This window comes from Anas platyrhynchos, chromosome 13, assembly GCF_047663525.1.
Source record: "Anas platyrhynchos isolate ZD024472 breed Pekin duck chromosome 13, IASCAAS_PekinDuck_T2T, whole genome shotgun sequence".
Lineage (NCBI taxonomy): Eukaryota > Metazoa > Chordata > Aves > Anseriformes > Anatidae > Anas > Anas platyrhynchos.
Window position 1 is genome coordinate 21,658,212 of NC_092599.1, and position 15,572 is coordinate 21,673,783.

Here is a 15,572-nt window from a genome sequence, read left to right on the forward strand (position 1 = left end):
TAAAACAGTATGTAGGAAGTAGATTACTAGATTAAATATTAAAATATTAGTTTTTAATTGCATGAAATTCAAACCAACACTGGCAGCAGAAACAGATTAAAACTTATAAGTAAACAAAGAAGTAATTACTATAATCAAATTGTCTTACATTTTGTTAGGTTAAATGACAAATATACTGCTGAAGAATCAGAAAAATCTGTTGTTAGTGAAGTAAACTTTTCTAATAAGCTATCAATTAAATCTATCTTTTAAGTGAATGTTAAACACATTGTCAGATTCTGTCCTTTATTCCATTTCTGAATCATTAAGATCACTTATTTATTTGCAATTTTTATGTTAAATAACATTAATGGCAATACAAAAATCGTAACAATTCTATGGAATTGTTTTTTAAAAAGGATTATATTACTGTAGATATGCTCAAGGGGAGAAGAGCATTTTTTAAATTCATTGTAAACTTGAAGTTAAAGAGAACAAAATGTAAAACTTGAACTAAATCAAGAGAATGAAATGTCCTTCACTGGGTATGTTTACTGAAGATTACACTTTTTATAATGATGCTTTATGTATGTACACACAGATGTCAATGCATATAACTATATAATTCTAGCGTGCCAAATTCTGATGCGATATCAAGCTTCTAGAACAGAGGTGCACAGCATGTGCACTCAGCAGCTCATAATCAAATAAAACTTATCATTTTAGATATCCTCAGAAATCACTCATTAATATTTTAGAAACATAAAAAATGACATTCTGTAGTTTCAAAACTCTGAGAGCTAGCTGGTGTAACGTACTGCTGGCACTTAATTAAATCTAAAAAGCAAATAAAATGAGTAGTAATTATTTATGATTGAAACAGACAGGAATTTTAGCTTGAAAATATACACTGCCAGTATCACTACTGTTCCTAGTCCATTCTTGGAACAAAAAAGAGCTCCCAGATGTCAACTGTTATTAAAAACCAGATGTTAAGATAGATGTCTTGCATATTGCTGAATTAAGTAAAGAAATCTGACAGTCCACTATAAACTTAGCTATCATTTAACATGGAAGAAATGTGGGTTAATTTTTTACAGTTAACTTTGAACACATCTTAGTTATATGGTCTGCACACTACAACGCAAAGTAAAGCAAAGCAAAGTAAGCCCTGAATATTCTTACTTATTTTTGGAAAAAAAGGGACAAATTATGTTAAACTTCCAATGAGCTCAATTCTCCTCACTGAAAATATGAGTCCTTCCTCATGAATTCTGCAGGACTAACTGTTATTCAGACCTACTAATGTTAATTGAATTAACTTTGAAGTTCACAGGGGTTTTTCCAGAGTAAAGGTTGAAGAAAGACTGAAGGATTTCTTTTCCACTGAACAGTTTGATCCTATTTCACTAACAAAATGCATTAGGTTAATCTTTGGTGATACCTTTAAAAATAGCAGGAATCAACAAAAAAGGGCAACTCAGTTAGAAGGGCTCATTTGGGAACATACTATGTTCATCTCTTTTGCTGTTTACTATATTACAATTCTCCAAATAGCCTAATATTCATTTTCACTTCAGTTATCTGTGTGATCTCTCTTTTTGTCAGGGTTCTAGAAGAGTTGACAGATCAAGCCTTGTCAAATACTTTAAGAGTATTACATGAAATTACAGACTATATAGTTTGACATTGATCCTCACATACAATAAGGAATAAATTAAAAGCTATAATGTTCATCAACATTATTTTATTGAGTACTGGTCCTGTCAAAATAACTTTCTACCTTCTTTAATTACATAAAGAGGTTTTTTGATATTATTTTTTTTAAAATAATATGTTGAGATTTCTGTAAAGCATTTTATTATTTTCCCCAATATATTTTGTCAGTAAAATTAGCTCTGTATAGAATGAGTGTTACTGGAGAAGGACAGGGACCTGCAGATACCGATTCTCATCCCAAATTTATTTATTTCAGAACCCCTGATCTGATACAGAAAAGCAGAAAGTTTTGTTTGTTTGTTTGTTTGTTTTTCTGCTAGAGAAAAGAAGAGACCTATAGAACATAAACTGGAAATGTGGTAAATATTTTTCAATAGCACATCAATTCTGGATCATGCAGCTTTTATATCAAGACAGATAATTCATAAAAGATATGATTAGCAGTATTCAAAATAATTCCCCCCAAATTACAGATTTAATGATGAAATTATTGAATGGTCTGGTCCAGATTATGATCATGACTCACTTCATCTTTAATATATAAAATTAACAAAAATCCTGTTCCATCCTTTTTTTCACACATCTGTTTTAGTGAGAATTTCTGCACCCTGATCTTATTCTGTACACAAAGAGCTTATTACAAATTTTACAATTTTAATGATTCGTAAATTCATTTAAAAAAAAAAAACAACCACTGTGATCTGCTTTGACAGACAAACAAACAGAAAAAAACACTCACTTGATTTAAAATTCTTAATACTAAAAGCAACCCAAGACCAATCTCAACATAGTGTCAGGTTTTAAAAACTTTTATCTATGTAACATTCTCTCTTGATTTATACATACCCCTGAAAACTTGCTCTTACCTCATCTACAATTTCACATCCTAATTATTTATAGATGACAAATAGCATTTTAAGACTTCCACTAACCTATGTAGATGTCACCAACCTACCATCCCCATCAATAAAGTCTACCCTTTCATAACCCAACACGTCATATTGTCTAGTTAATTATGTCACATATTGGTGCCATGTAAAGCACTGACCTAAAAATACTTGATGCTTCATTATAGTTGAGGTAAAAAATAAAACTCTTACAGCTCCTACTCCTGTCAGCTTTCATTTTCATTAAAAAAAAAAAAAAAAAAAAAAAAAAAAAAAAAAGGTAAAGCAGAGCACCATAATTTCATGCTGTCACTTTTTTAATATAACAGAAGCTAGAAATCTAGAATGCACAAATATAGATCTTCATGGAATATTAAACAAACTCTATTGCCATTATGCAGAGGGGTTGTACTCAAGCCTGCATCACTTCCTTCCAGTGCATCAGATGGAAGTTTTAAGACTCAACTATCCTTGTCATTCTTCTGCCCGTTACAGTTTCAGGAGTGAATGTTTAATGGCATAAATCATTTTAGTGCTACAGATTTTACAGATTTTGCTGTACGGACAAACACAAGTACCTAAAGGCCCTGGATAAAAGTCACATAAGAAGTAAGATTGTAGTATTCACTGTTTTAATAAACAATCTATTATATCAAGAAGCTACGGTTTGGTACCTCAGCAGAAACAGATGATGTAGAAGAATAAAAAATTATTCACTGATGTTCTGAAACAAATTATATTCATTACCTATTTTTGCAGTCTTGACGCACTGTGAAGCAAAATAAAAGCTGCAATTATGCCTTATCATTTATTAACATTGGATCAGAGGTTTCCAGCAGAATGCTTAGTCTTTCATATCAGTGTGTATCCTACAGAATCATTAATCTGTGGCTATTTCAAACAATAAACTATGAACTATGATCAAGCATTTTTTGATTAATGTTTGTGTACATTAACTGCTTTTTAAACTTGGATCTTTCATTGGTTTATAGGGTCAAGAATAGCAGCTCAATGTCAGAAACTGCAAAGCAAAATATGAATTAAAGACATTCAAAAAGGGAAGAAAAGTCAAGAAACACCATTTGAATTGATAATTATTGTAAAATTATTATGAATTCAAACTATTTATGATATTGATTGCCTTGTATTTTTAGAACTGACATGCAAGCCTTTAATTTAGACTTAATTTAGACTCTCAAATACTATGAAAACCACTGCAAATGAACTATTTATAGATTATTTTGAACTATTTATAGATTACTAATTGTGATTGATTGTGATGATTTTGTGCAATCCTTTTGCTAGTCTTTTCTGTGTGCTACTTACCATATTTGCTCAGCATCTTAAAAAGAAACATCTCCTGTCACTACATAGGATTTACTGTTCTTATCCAATTGCTACAAAACATAAAATCAAAAAGTCAGCTGCCTTCAAAATCACAAGATGAGGAACTTAGAAAACAGTGCTTTGAAAACACTATACAAAGGTGTTGAGAGCTTGTATACAGATGTCTTTTGTTTTAGTACAGAAGTGTAGCTCAACACAAGTTTTGCAGGTATCTTTCTCAGCCTTCAGTTCTTTATGGTTCCTCAGTTTCAGTAGTAAATTTGCCACACTGGCCTTTAGATAAAATGGGATACATTATACATCAGGTTAGAAACAAAGGGTAACTGTAATTATCATCTACATGATAATTAGATCATGTAGCTAATTAGATCATGTAGATAACAAATTGTAATATATCAGATACCAGAAATTATATTCCTATTCATAACTACTCTGCACATAGCATACCCTTTATTACCAGTGAATGCAAAATAGTTGCAAGAAGTTATATTTAGTGTTGTGTTGCAATAAAAACAGATCTACAGAGAAATACAACTGGTACTGAAAGTGGTATCTCTACAATATATGTATCTTGGGGGGTATTCTGGATTAATTTTGCTCCAAGACTGAATTTCCATTAGCATTGAACTGTGGTGGGTGACCTCCTGAAATGCATCTTTCAGATAAACTTCTTCAAAAAGGAATTCATTGTGTCCACTCCAAAAGTGTTTCTGGTTACAAACCACAGTGCAGTAAGTAGGAATAATCAAGAGTTTTCCTCAAAATATGTAATCTTGATCATAACTAGAACTCTAATGTATACGTACTCCAAGACTGCAAAATTCTGTATTACTGTGAGGCCCTCTGGTATAAAATTTGGTTATCTGATGTGAAGAAGACAGTGAATTTGACTCAAGAAGCAGACGGAAAATACATCAATGAAATTGAAGTACTGCACATCCCCTCACATTTATGGCATGCAAATATATTTATAAAATCAGTTATTTAAATAAATTAAAAAAAAATCAAAAATCCTAATTTCCTTTTATACAAAAACTTTTGCAACACAGGCAACATTTAAAACTTTATGAGTTAAGCTTTTCTGGCTCTCTTCCCACAAACAGAAGACCCTTCCTGACAAGGCTCATCATTTTTCCCTTTCATATGCCGGCATGCTAAGAATTAATACCTTAACTTGAGTTAAATAAATCCAGTGATAACCTGCACATCTCTTGAACTAACTTTCTGATGATAGATTTATCCTACTCTTCTTATTATCTGTGGCTATTAATGGGTCATTAAGCATGTAACTGCTGACTCTGGACTGTGAAACTGTCCTACTTACAGCAAACAATGACATTTCCAGATATTAATTTCCATTTGTTTTCCAGAATTTGTTTTCCAGAATTTGTTTTCCAGAAATTTGATTTCCAGAAATCTACCTGCTAAGTAATAATATTTCCTTCAATTCAAGAACTTACCCTAAAATCAGAATCTTTTAGAGCTTAGAGAGACTTTCATCTGCTACTCGATTTCTTGGAAACATACAGGAGCAAACACAGCTGAGGACTAATCTCATAAACTGTCCATATATGGAACAACTGACTACAGAAGAGTTTTATGCATGAATGATTTGAAGCAGTGAGCATGTAAGTGGAAAGGAGAAAGACTAACAGTGGATTCATTCAAATGAACGGGCAGAATTTTCGAAGCTCTGTATTTTATGTTTCATTCATATATTCAAACAGTTGAATAAATATTAAAAATTGCTTCAGTAATATGGATTTATGTCACAGGCCTGTTTTCAAACCTAACCATAACAGAAGTGGTCACAACTGCATCATCCTGGTCACTGGTGCATCATCTAGTTATGAAAATGACCATAAAGTCCATCTCACCATTTGTTCCAATTGTATATAGTTAAGTTACAGTCAAACATAAATACTGGTGATGAAGGTAGGCAGAAGGTAGTTGGTTTCTTTACAACACCCAGACTAGCATTAACATGAATAAGATATTTCACCAGATACTAATACATTTTAAAGCTTTATCACTAGATGAAGCAGAAACTCAATGCTTCTTACAAGAAGTGGTCCGTGAAATCAGATTTGCAATGCAAAAATTTATGGTCCCCTTTGTAGTGAAAGCCTGTGACATGTTATCTCACTTAAGTAGCCAGTGCCAGATATGCAACTTTTGTTATCAAGTTACTGTCTTCCAGAAATGGATTTCTGGCTCTCTCATCTGGTGTAAAAAACCTATTTTAGATTATGATGGTAGCAGCTATTTTTTCTAGTAAAAAATATAAGATAAATGTAAACCTCTATATAAGTGTTGTATATTCTAACATGCACATTCAGGGGAAGTGTGGGGGAGAGGTGTCTATAGCTAAATATGATCTCAAAAAATTCTTCCATATGTGGAAAAGACTGCAAAGTTAACATATAAATATATATGTATATATATATAAATATACATACTGAGCAGTACGTATACATTATATCACATTAAACTTCATAACATAAAACAAATTAATTTCTGTAAGCAAAGGAGAGGTATAACTTTTCAATGTACAAAATCCACCTCCTGGAGGTATCATAGACAGCAAAACCTGCATTCTACTTGTTACTTTTAATACTAGTTTAGCTGGCCTCTTAGTCAAATTATGAATTTAATATAATTAAAAGGTATTAGAAAATTCATCTGGATACAATATAATTACAATTAAGAGGTAGAAAAAAAAAAACAAAAGTATTCATAAATATTACACATTTCTATTGGCTTTTATATAAATAACAAGAAACTTTGAACATGAAGTTTGTAACTGTAAATGGTAATATACCAAAACTAAGGACTAGAGAAGCCCTGAAAGACAAATTCCAACTTGGAGCAGACTCTCAAATTTCAAGGCTCTTTCTTTTTCTCCATCACAGGTATGATGCAATCTACAAAGAAATTTATGTCTGAAACCCCTCTCATTATCCTTAAAATCTGGGCTGCAAGTTTCTATGGAAAAACAGTGATTTTCTTTTTAGGTTAAAGTAGATAGAAATACTTTGCTAGATATCAGAGGCAAAAATCTTGTATCTATTAGAATGACCATATGATAAGACTTATTGGTTCTGGGAAATTCTAAACAAAAACAACATCCTAATTAGAAGAAAAGCATTTTCCATTTAGGAACATGTTTATAATAAACAATATAGCTATGATAACTGCATACAATTTAATAGGAGAACTGACTTTTTAAGTGTGACCAGGATATAAATAGGATTTTATTGCATTCACTTCAACATGTCTCAACACTCTGTGATGTGAATCACAAGTTTTTTGTTCCAGAGGGAGAATATGCATAGCAAAGATGAAAAATTAGAGGAAATACTTAAAAATGTGAGAGTATTTATGTGACTAATTTGCACAGTACTTCTTAGATCTGTAAGTAGCAATTAATTCAGCACAATGCTAGTTATTTACAGTGGATATGCCTGGGATTGTTTATACTGAATGTACCAAGAAGCAAACCTTGCCCTGCCCAGATTCCTAAATTAAATAAATCCATGTGACTCCAATGAGCTTAGTGCAGGCTCAGCACTGTACTAATACAATTGCGTGCTTCCTTGAAGCTTGAGGCACCAGCAGAACAAGCTCATGTACATTTAGTGAATAGACAAGAGCAAGCCCACACCTGCCCAAATACAAGGTATAAACATACAGAATAAAGAAACACAGAATATTAAACAAAATCTGGGTCAGGGAAGGAGCCAATAATTCTGATTTACTGCATTAAACAGCTATATATCATATCACTTCTTTTATACACTATAACACTGGTACTTTAGGGTTTTCCCCTTAGTTTTGTTTCTTTTCCAAACAACTGAAAGACAAAGTTTTGATGTTGCAGAAATGTCCCTAAGATGACATTTCAGTTTTCCATACACACTGATCTTCTGCTGCGATTGGACTTTCTATTCATGGTCTAAGGAAATGTGAAGAATTTCACAGTTTTCAAATAATCATGGTCATTTGAATAAGCTAAAACAACCTAAATAACCTTTCGTTGTTGTTCTGTTTGCTCACCTTCTAAAGTTGTGGGCTTTGTGTTTTGTTCTGTTTTTGTTTGAAAGACAAATCCTTTTCAATATTCCTGGGGCCTATTCAGGAGTCTTAAGGTTGGCAACATTCCAGTATTGCCACAGTATATAAGGCATTGTGTTAATAGCCAGGGCTGCCAAAATAAACAAAGTAGCATGTACTCTTTTCCTTTAAAATTATATATGGATCAATACAGTGATTTGCCAATCAGGATCCAGACACTAAAATAACAATCATTGTTCAACAGTCCTATGGCTCTGATTTCAAAGTCATCCACCTCAAACAGAAACTCATCTGAACTGTAGTGTTTTTCACATTTTTTCTTTCAGCAACTTCAAGAATATTTAGCAGTTCCAGCTGATGAGCTGTTTCCAAGATCAGTCACCACTTCACAAATCAATAAACACTGTCTAACAGCACAAGGTCTTCTAAAACTTGCAAAAAGAAGTGGTACACTACTATTTTATAACAGTTATACTGTTAAGTTTCACGCATCACTGCATTCAATTTCTTTTTTCAAATTAGCAAGAAAAGATTTTTAAAACTATGTGGATTTAATACTAAGACAGATATCAGATAGACAGTTCTTTAAAAACAAGTTGACTTCCTTACTGGAGAATGTTATTAACAGAAACTTCATGGATACACACTGTTGCATCACTGTCTTAGTGAGGAGGACTTTTCCTTTTGATAAAAGGATAGTTCAGAAACCTTGAACAATATCTTTGGCCTCTTTGCTGAGATTTCAGAAAAACAGAATAATAGAAATCATGATTGTGAGTTTGTAATTATCTATCCTAACCACAACTGCCTTGTATAAGTGCCATCAAAAATGGATTAAAAAGATGTAAAAGGACAGGCTACATGCATACACCACCACATGACATTCCATCCTCAATTACAGCTTTTAAGAACAGGGCCAAATTTCTGGAAAACAGAGAGATCTTACAGTTTTATAGCACAGCTTATGATATTGATACTTTCTCAAAATCTAAATCCTTTTTATGACAATATCATCTGTCATCATAAAATAAATTTGTAGCCTTGGTGATCATGAAGTGAAGCATACAACTTTGACTCAACAACAGCTTTGGAATTCATGAAATGAGAAACACCTTGCATTTTATATCTCTCAAAATCTCCAGTTCTTTAAGCAGTAAGAAGATTTGATAGTTCATATAGTCATCAGGATTGGCAATGAAGTCCTAAAGTACGAAAATTTTTTGGATGTCTTACCTTTAGTCTTCAACTGTGTGGACACAGAATCAAATTCTTCATATGTCCTCTCAAATATGTAACTTCATAGTAAGAATACTGTCAAACTAACTGAAGTATAGCCTAGAAACATAAATGTCCCAGCTTACCTACATAACTTCTTCTAATTCCCTTTTTTATAGAGAGATCCTGTTTTTAATTTAAATAATTAAGTACATTTTGTACCACGTAGTCCACGAACAGCAACTTGAACTCAGGACCTTTTAACCACACAGAAGAGATGTCATGAATCTTAACAATAAATACCTGGGTGATAGCAAAAGAATGCTGTTTTTTTATGTGGAGACCATTCTAGAGCTGGAGATCTGTCATACGTGACAATAATTTAAAGAATGTTTCAGAGATACCAAGAAATGTAAAATGCCAAGGGAAATTAATAGTAAGCGAATATGAGTGACTGTGGTCTATCAGCCTCCAAGTCAGGATACTATACAAATTTGGAAGGGCAGAAAGGAGTCTGAGATTACAAAACCAAAAGGGAATGAGATGTCTCAATTTGACCAGGCTTGTGGTTTCTTTGACAGCATTCTCTATTTGTTACAATTCTGAAAGTAAAAGACAAGACAAAAGGAGTGCAGTACAGAAAGGCACCTTTAGTAGGAAATAATATTGTGCCTATTTCTCTCAACTTTATTCAGTAACATCACTTCGCTTCAAGAGCATGTTCACTTGTGTGATACAGACAGGCACTTCCTCGACAATATTTTCAATACAAGGAGGAAAACTGAAGGATGACATTGGCAAAAGGGGCCCAGGGAAAAAGTTATTGAAGAAAAAGGGTAAGCGTTTAGAAGTGAGAAGTAAAGAGAGCTGGGAAGTTGAACAGTAAGCTTTGTGATGTCGTCTAGGCTATTGGGCAGGATGAACTTCTAAATCTAGAAGTTCAAATTTATCTAGATATGCTTTTTGTCTGTTCCAGATGCAAAAATACGGATTACATTACTGTAATGCACTCTACAACAGGCTACATATTGCAACCCCTTGAAAACTGAAGCTAGCACAGAATGTTTATTAAATTAAGCTCTTATTCTTGCTAAGAAGACTGGATTATCCTGGATAATCCTGGAGTGTGGATTACCCACACTCCAGGATACCCACCGACTGCCAAAATATTTTCAGGTGAAATTTAAGAAAGTTTGCCAACTCTCAAACCCAAACTGAAGAGAATAAATTTAAATTTGTAGTGCAAAACTGCAAAATTTTATTTTTTTACTGTTTCTTATCATTTTTAGTTGTTTTTTTTTTTTAATCCTTTTTTAAAGACTGGTAAAATGGTTAAAATTGCAGTGTTACTGATATAGCAGCACTCACTTCATGGAAATTTGTTTATATCAAGTAAAAATCAGATGTACCAACATAACAAGGGAACACATTGTGAGTCCCTGTAACGTGACTATATGTATGGGCAGAGGAGAGTTAGAATCATCCTACTGCTTATAAAGTTTTTGTATGTTCCCCAGACTTAAGGTCCAGAGGCAAAATAGATTTCCAACTTATATCTCTCTCTGAACAGCATTGTGAAAAAAGAGGAGATAGAGGCAAGAAGTGGTTGAAAACCTGGTTTTGTTCCCTAGCAGCAGACCGAAGACCTAATCACATAAAAAGAGAAAAAGCTTGTTACATCTATTATACCTGAAAACAGTGCACAACCAATTCCTTCAAGAGAATTTGGAGACCCTATTTCTAATTCTAGAACTATGATGCTGCATGATGCCCATAGATGAATATGAAATTGAATAACAATTATAATGAAAACATGATCATAAAAACAAAATATCAATAGCTGAACCAAATAGCACACACAAAAAGTATTCCTGCTTCCAGTAGGTTATATATATATTATTTATATATATTTATTATTATATATTTATTTTTTATTTGTATATAATTTTCTTCCAAGAGACTGGTGATACACCACCCTCTTTAAAGGGGGTACAGAGTCACAGCACTTTACATCAGTAAGTGCAAAACATCTTCTTCTTCCTTAAAAATATGTATTAAAATACACATGCACATACTTTTACCACCATATCTCATAGCATACAAGTATTTCTTTACATCAGTGTAGCAATGCTAAGTTAGAAAATCCAATATTATTCACAGAAATGGGAAATATTTCAACATTAACCTTGCATGTTCAACTGCCTCTTCCTTCTCTGGGATTTCTGAGAAAATTTTCAAAAACCTTCCCTAACATGCACAAAATTAAATAGCATTTATGTTACAACACCACATCATTTTTTCCTTACAAAATAAAAAATGTCTTGTGATCATTTGCAAGTTTATTATTTTCCCAATTTGCTCTGTGGTTTCACACCATCAGCAGTGGGTTGGACCACAGTCACCAAAAACCACATATCTAGAATTTGCGTTTAATACACTATTAAAAAAAAATTTTTTTTTTTTTACAAAAAAATACAGGTTTGCGTGGCACATGGCAATCAAATTGCTGTTAAAAAAAAACTGCTGTATGGAATGCTAAATAATACAACATAGTAAACAATAATAATAACAACAATTATTATTACCATCATTATATTTATTGTTATTAAATTATTGTTATATATATTGTTATTTAATTATTATTATATAATACTTTATTATTATTATTATTATTATTATTATTATTATTATTATTATTATTATTATTATTATTATTATTATTATTATTATTATTATTATAGAAAAACATAAGCTAAAGCAATTACTTGAGATCACTCATACTTATCATTGACTTTGCTGTTCTCAGAAAGACTATGCAGCCAGGATTTGCTATGAAACTTGTATTTGTTTGCCTTACAATTAAACATTTGCTAGGTTAATCCACTGTTCACAGTCTGGAAAATTAATAATGGCAGTACTTCAGGAGAACATCTCATCCAAGCTCATTGCACCAATACAAGAATAAGTAAAGCTGTTATCATGTGCAACAGATATTTGTCTAACCCGTTCCTCAAAATTTTCAAGAAAGTAGTTTCTATTACATCCACATTAAAGAACGTTCATGTTTCTTTCAACTTACAGATTTGTTACACACATAGTTAAAAAGATGTGTTGTTTTGTTTTGTTTGTTTTTTAAATGGCTAACCTAGTTATTCTTGGTAAGAATTAAATTTACCACTCCTAGTCTTTCTACAGTGGGCACTGGAACACAATTGATCATCGTCTTCTTTACAACAACATTTTACTTATTAGAAGACTTACAACTCGCCCTTAATACTTTCTAGACTAAACAAACCCAGTTCTTTAAGCTTTCCTCATAGGTCGTGTTTTCTAAAACTCCTATCATTCTTATTGCTCTCCTTTTGTCCCTTTCCAATTTGTCTATCTTAAAGCACAACCGTATATAGATTTTCAGATGAGGTCTCACCAGTGCTCAAAAGAACAGAATAATTACTTCCTGCTTCTTTTCCAGCATTACATCCCATTACAGAATTAGATCTAACTTCATTGCAATGGTATTCCATTGTTGGCATATACTGCTTTCAATCCAGATTATATTTCTTTTGCCATTCTATTGACTCAGTACATGTGAAGTTTCTCTTCTAAATGGACTTCTTTTTACTGAACTTCAGCTTACTCATTTCAGACTTTCTCTCCAGTTTATTAAGACTTGAGCTTTTTATTGAGACTGGAGCAGTTTATTGAGCAAGTTATCTGCTCCTACTGTATCTGCAGTTTCTTGCAGCTTCGTTCATTACCAACAATAAATGTATTCTTCCTATTTAATCACTGAAATAATTTCTAAAAAAATACTCCACAAAAGTGGATAAAGGACAGACTTCTTAGCACCCTGCTGCAAATATCCCTGCTGTCTGACAATGAGTAACTGACATTTTTTACATATATTTACATATACATTATAAATGTATGTGTAAACATATGTAAAATATATTATTTAAAATTGTATTTAAATGTATTTAAAAATGTAAAATTATATTTACATATACATTTATATCAGTTGTGCAACCATTCCATGCTGATTTCATGCATAATTCAATTAAAATTATATTATTTATTGTTATAGCTTTTATTATTGTAATGCATTTTACTCTCCTAGTTATTACAAATACATGATAGTACAGTGTCAAAGCCTTATAAATTTAAAGTATTTCACAGCTACTATTTTCTTCTTTAGCCACAAAGCCAGTTAACCATATGAAAGGAAATTAGATTTGCCTGGCATACTTCGTCCTTGACAAATACAGACTAAAGTTAGAATGGCCATGCTATACAAGGGCCACCTAGACCTGCATCCTGTTTTAGACTGTGGTCCAAAACTGTCACCTAGAAAAGAGTGCAAGAACAAAATGAATGCATAGAGATACATCATTTCATACCTTCAAGAATGCAACTTAAGACTAGCTTATCTGTTTTATTATAGTAATCAACTATCAGGTTGATTTATGTGATTAGGAAATGATCAGGTAACTTTTAGGAAAAATAACAGCAAAACAAGCATAACATGATTTGATAAACATTAGGATAGATAGATATATAGAGAGAGGTAGATAACATCATGCAGTCTGATACAGACACCAAGTTATTGAAAATTAACAGTAAAGAGACTACTGGGTTTCTATTGACTCACTGATAAATAATTTATTCCATAATTTTTTCAGTATCCAAAATAAAGTGATTAATCAATCTCCATATGTTTTACTTGTAAAGTACTGTTTGCCTTTATCCTCCTAGGGTCCCTTTTGTCCAACATAAGAGTTGTTGAATACAATCATAGATAGTTCAGAGACTACTTCAGCTAATATTTTATAATCTCTACAACAAAATATATTGGCTTCACCCAATGGGAACGCGACTATTTTATTTACAGATTGTTTAATCCCTCATTTTTCCCTGAAAAGTGTGTCTTGTTGTATAACTGTACTAAATAGCAAAGTTACTATTAAATTTATTAAAGATTTTTAGTTTTGTTGTTGTTGTTGTTTTTATAAAACTAAGACTTAAATTTAAAAGGTCCAGAACACACAAGCATAAACAACTTGTGTCTTTTTCAAGAAAGGTTGCCCTTTTTGCTATATTTATAGTTTTTTTTTCTTGCTGCTTTTCATTCTTTTGCTAGTTATTATTATTAGTTATTTGCATATTAGTATTTTTGATTGCATCCCTATCTACCTTTTATACCTTCTTTATACTTGTCTACTTTATTTTTAATCATGCACCCATTTCCATCATTCATAATTTTTATTTTTTTTATCCATTCTTGAAGAAGTTTTGATACAGATTTTTTTTTTAAATGTTTCTTATCTGTTCTTTTCTCTGAATAACCTGCTATTGTGCATTAAAAAGAGTCTCTTTCACTAAATGTTAGCTTGTAACATAGAGGTAGTCTTTCCTTTCCTTTCCTTTCCTTTCCTTTCCTTTCCTTTCCTTTCCTTTCCTTTCCTTTCCTTTCCTTTCCTTTCCTTTCCTTTCCTTTCCTTTCCTTTCCTTTCCTTTCCTTTCCTTTCCTTTCCTTTCCTTTCCTTTCCTTTCCTTTCCTTTCCTTTCCTTTCCTTTCCTTTCCTTTCCTTTCCTTTCCTTTCCTTTCCTTTCCTTTCCTTTCCTTTCCTTTCCTTTCCTTTCCTTTCCTTTCCTTTCCTTTCCTTTCCTTTCCTTTCCTTTCCTTTCCTTTCCTTTCCTTTCCTTTCCTTTCCTTTCCTTTCCTTTCCTTTCCTTTCCTTTCCTTTCCTTTCCTTTCCTTTCCTTTCCTTTCCTTTCCTTTCCTTTCCTTTCCTTTCCTTTCCTTTCCTTTCCTTTCCCCACACATCTTGCCTTCATTCTGTTCCTTTCATTCTGTTTCTTGCAAAAAGCCAAAACATTTTTTATTTCATGGTCATTTTTAGAATATTTTGCCTTATCTTAAATATAGTCAGCCAACTTATCTCTGTTAATCAGAATCAGAACTACAACTAGATAGTACTTGTTGTCCCTAATATTCTTTGAAAGTTTTCTTTCTGAAAGTTCTTAACATGTTCCAAGAACATGTTATGTTGTCTAGGTTTTGTGTTATTTCAGTTTTGATGGTTTTTTTCTGTTTGTTTTTCAGCTGGTATTCAATAAATTGATCTTTCTTGTGCATACCAGTTCCTGCTGCTAGCAGAGCTCTAGTCGTCATCCTAAAAAAGCTTAATTTGTCTATTTGTCTCCTATTCCAGACCAAGTAGTATATCACACTTCTCAGTTGTAACTTTGCCACCGTTTGTTTTTTTCCTTTTATTTCAGCCCACGCATTATGAATTTATGAATGAATTTAACAGCACAAAAGGATTTTTTATAGAAGAAAAAAAATATATA

General features: G+C 32.2%; 1 protein-coding gene across 7 annotated transcripts in view; it reads right to left on the reverse strand.

The window, feature by feature from the left end:
- Positions 1–15,572, reverse strand: part of ERC2 (ELKS/RAB6-interacting/CAST family member 2) — a 550,520-nt gene that overhangs the window by 117,556 nt on the left and 417,392 nt on the right. The window lies entirely within an intron of this gene.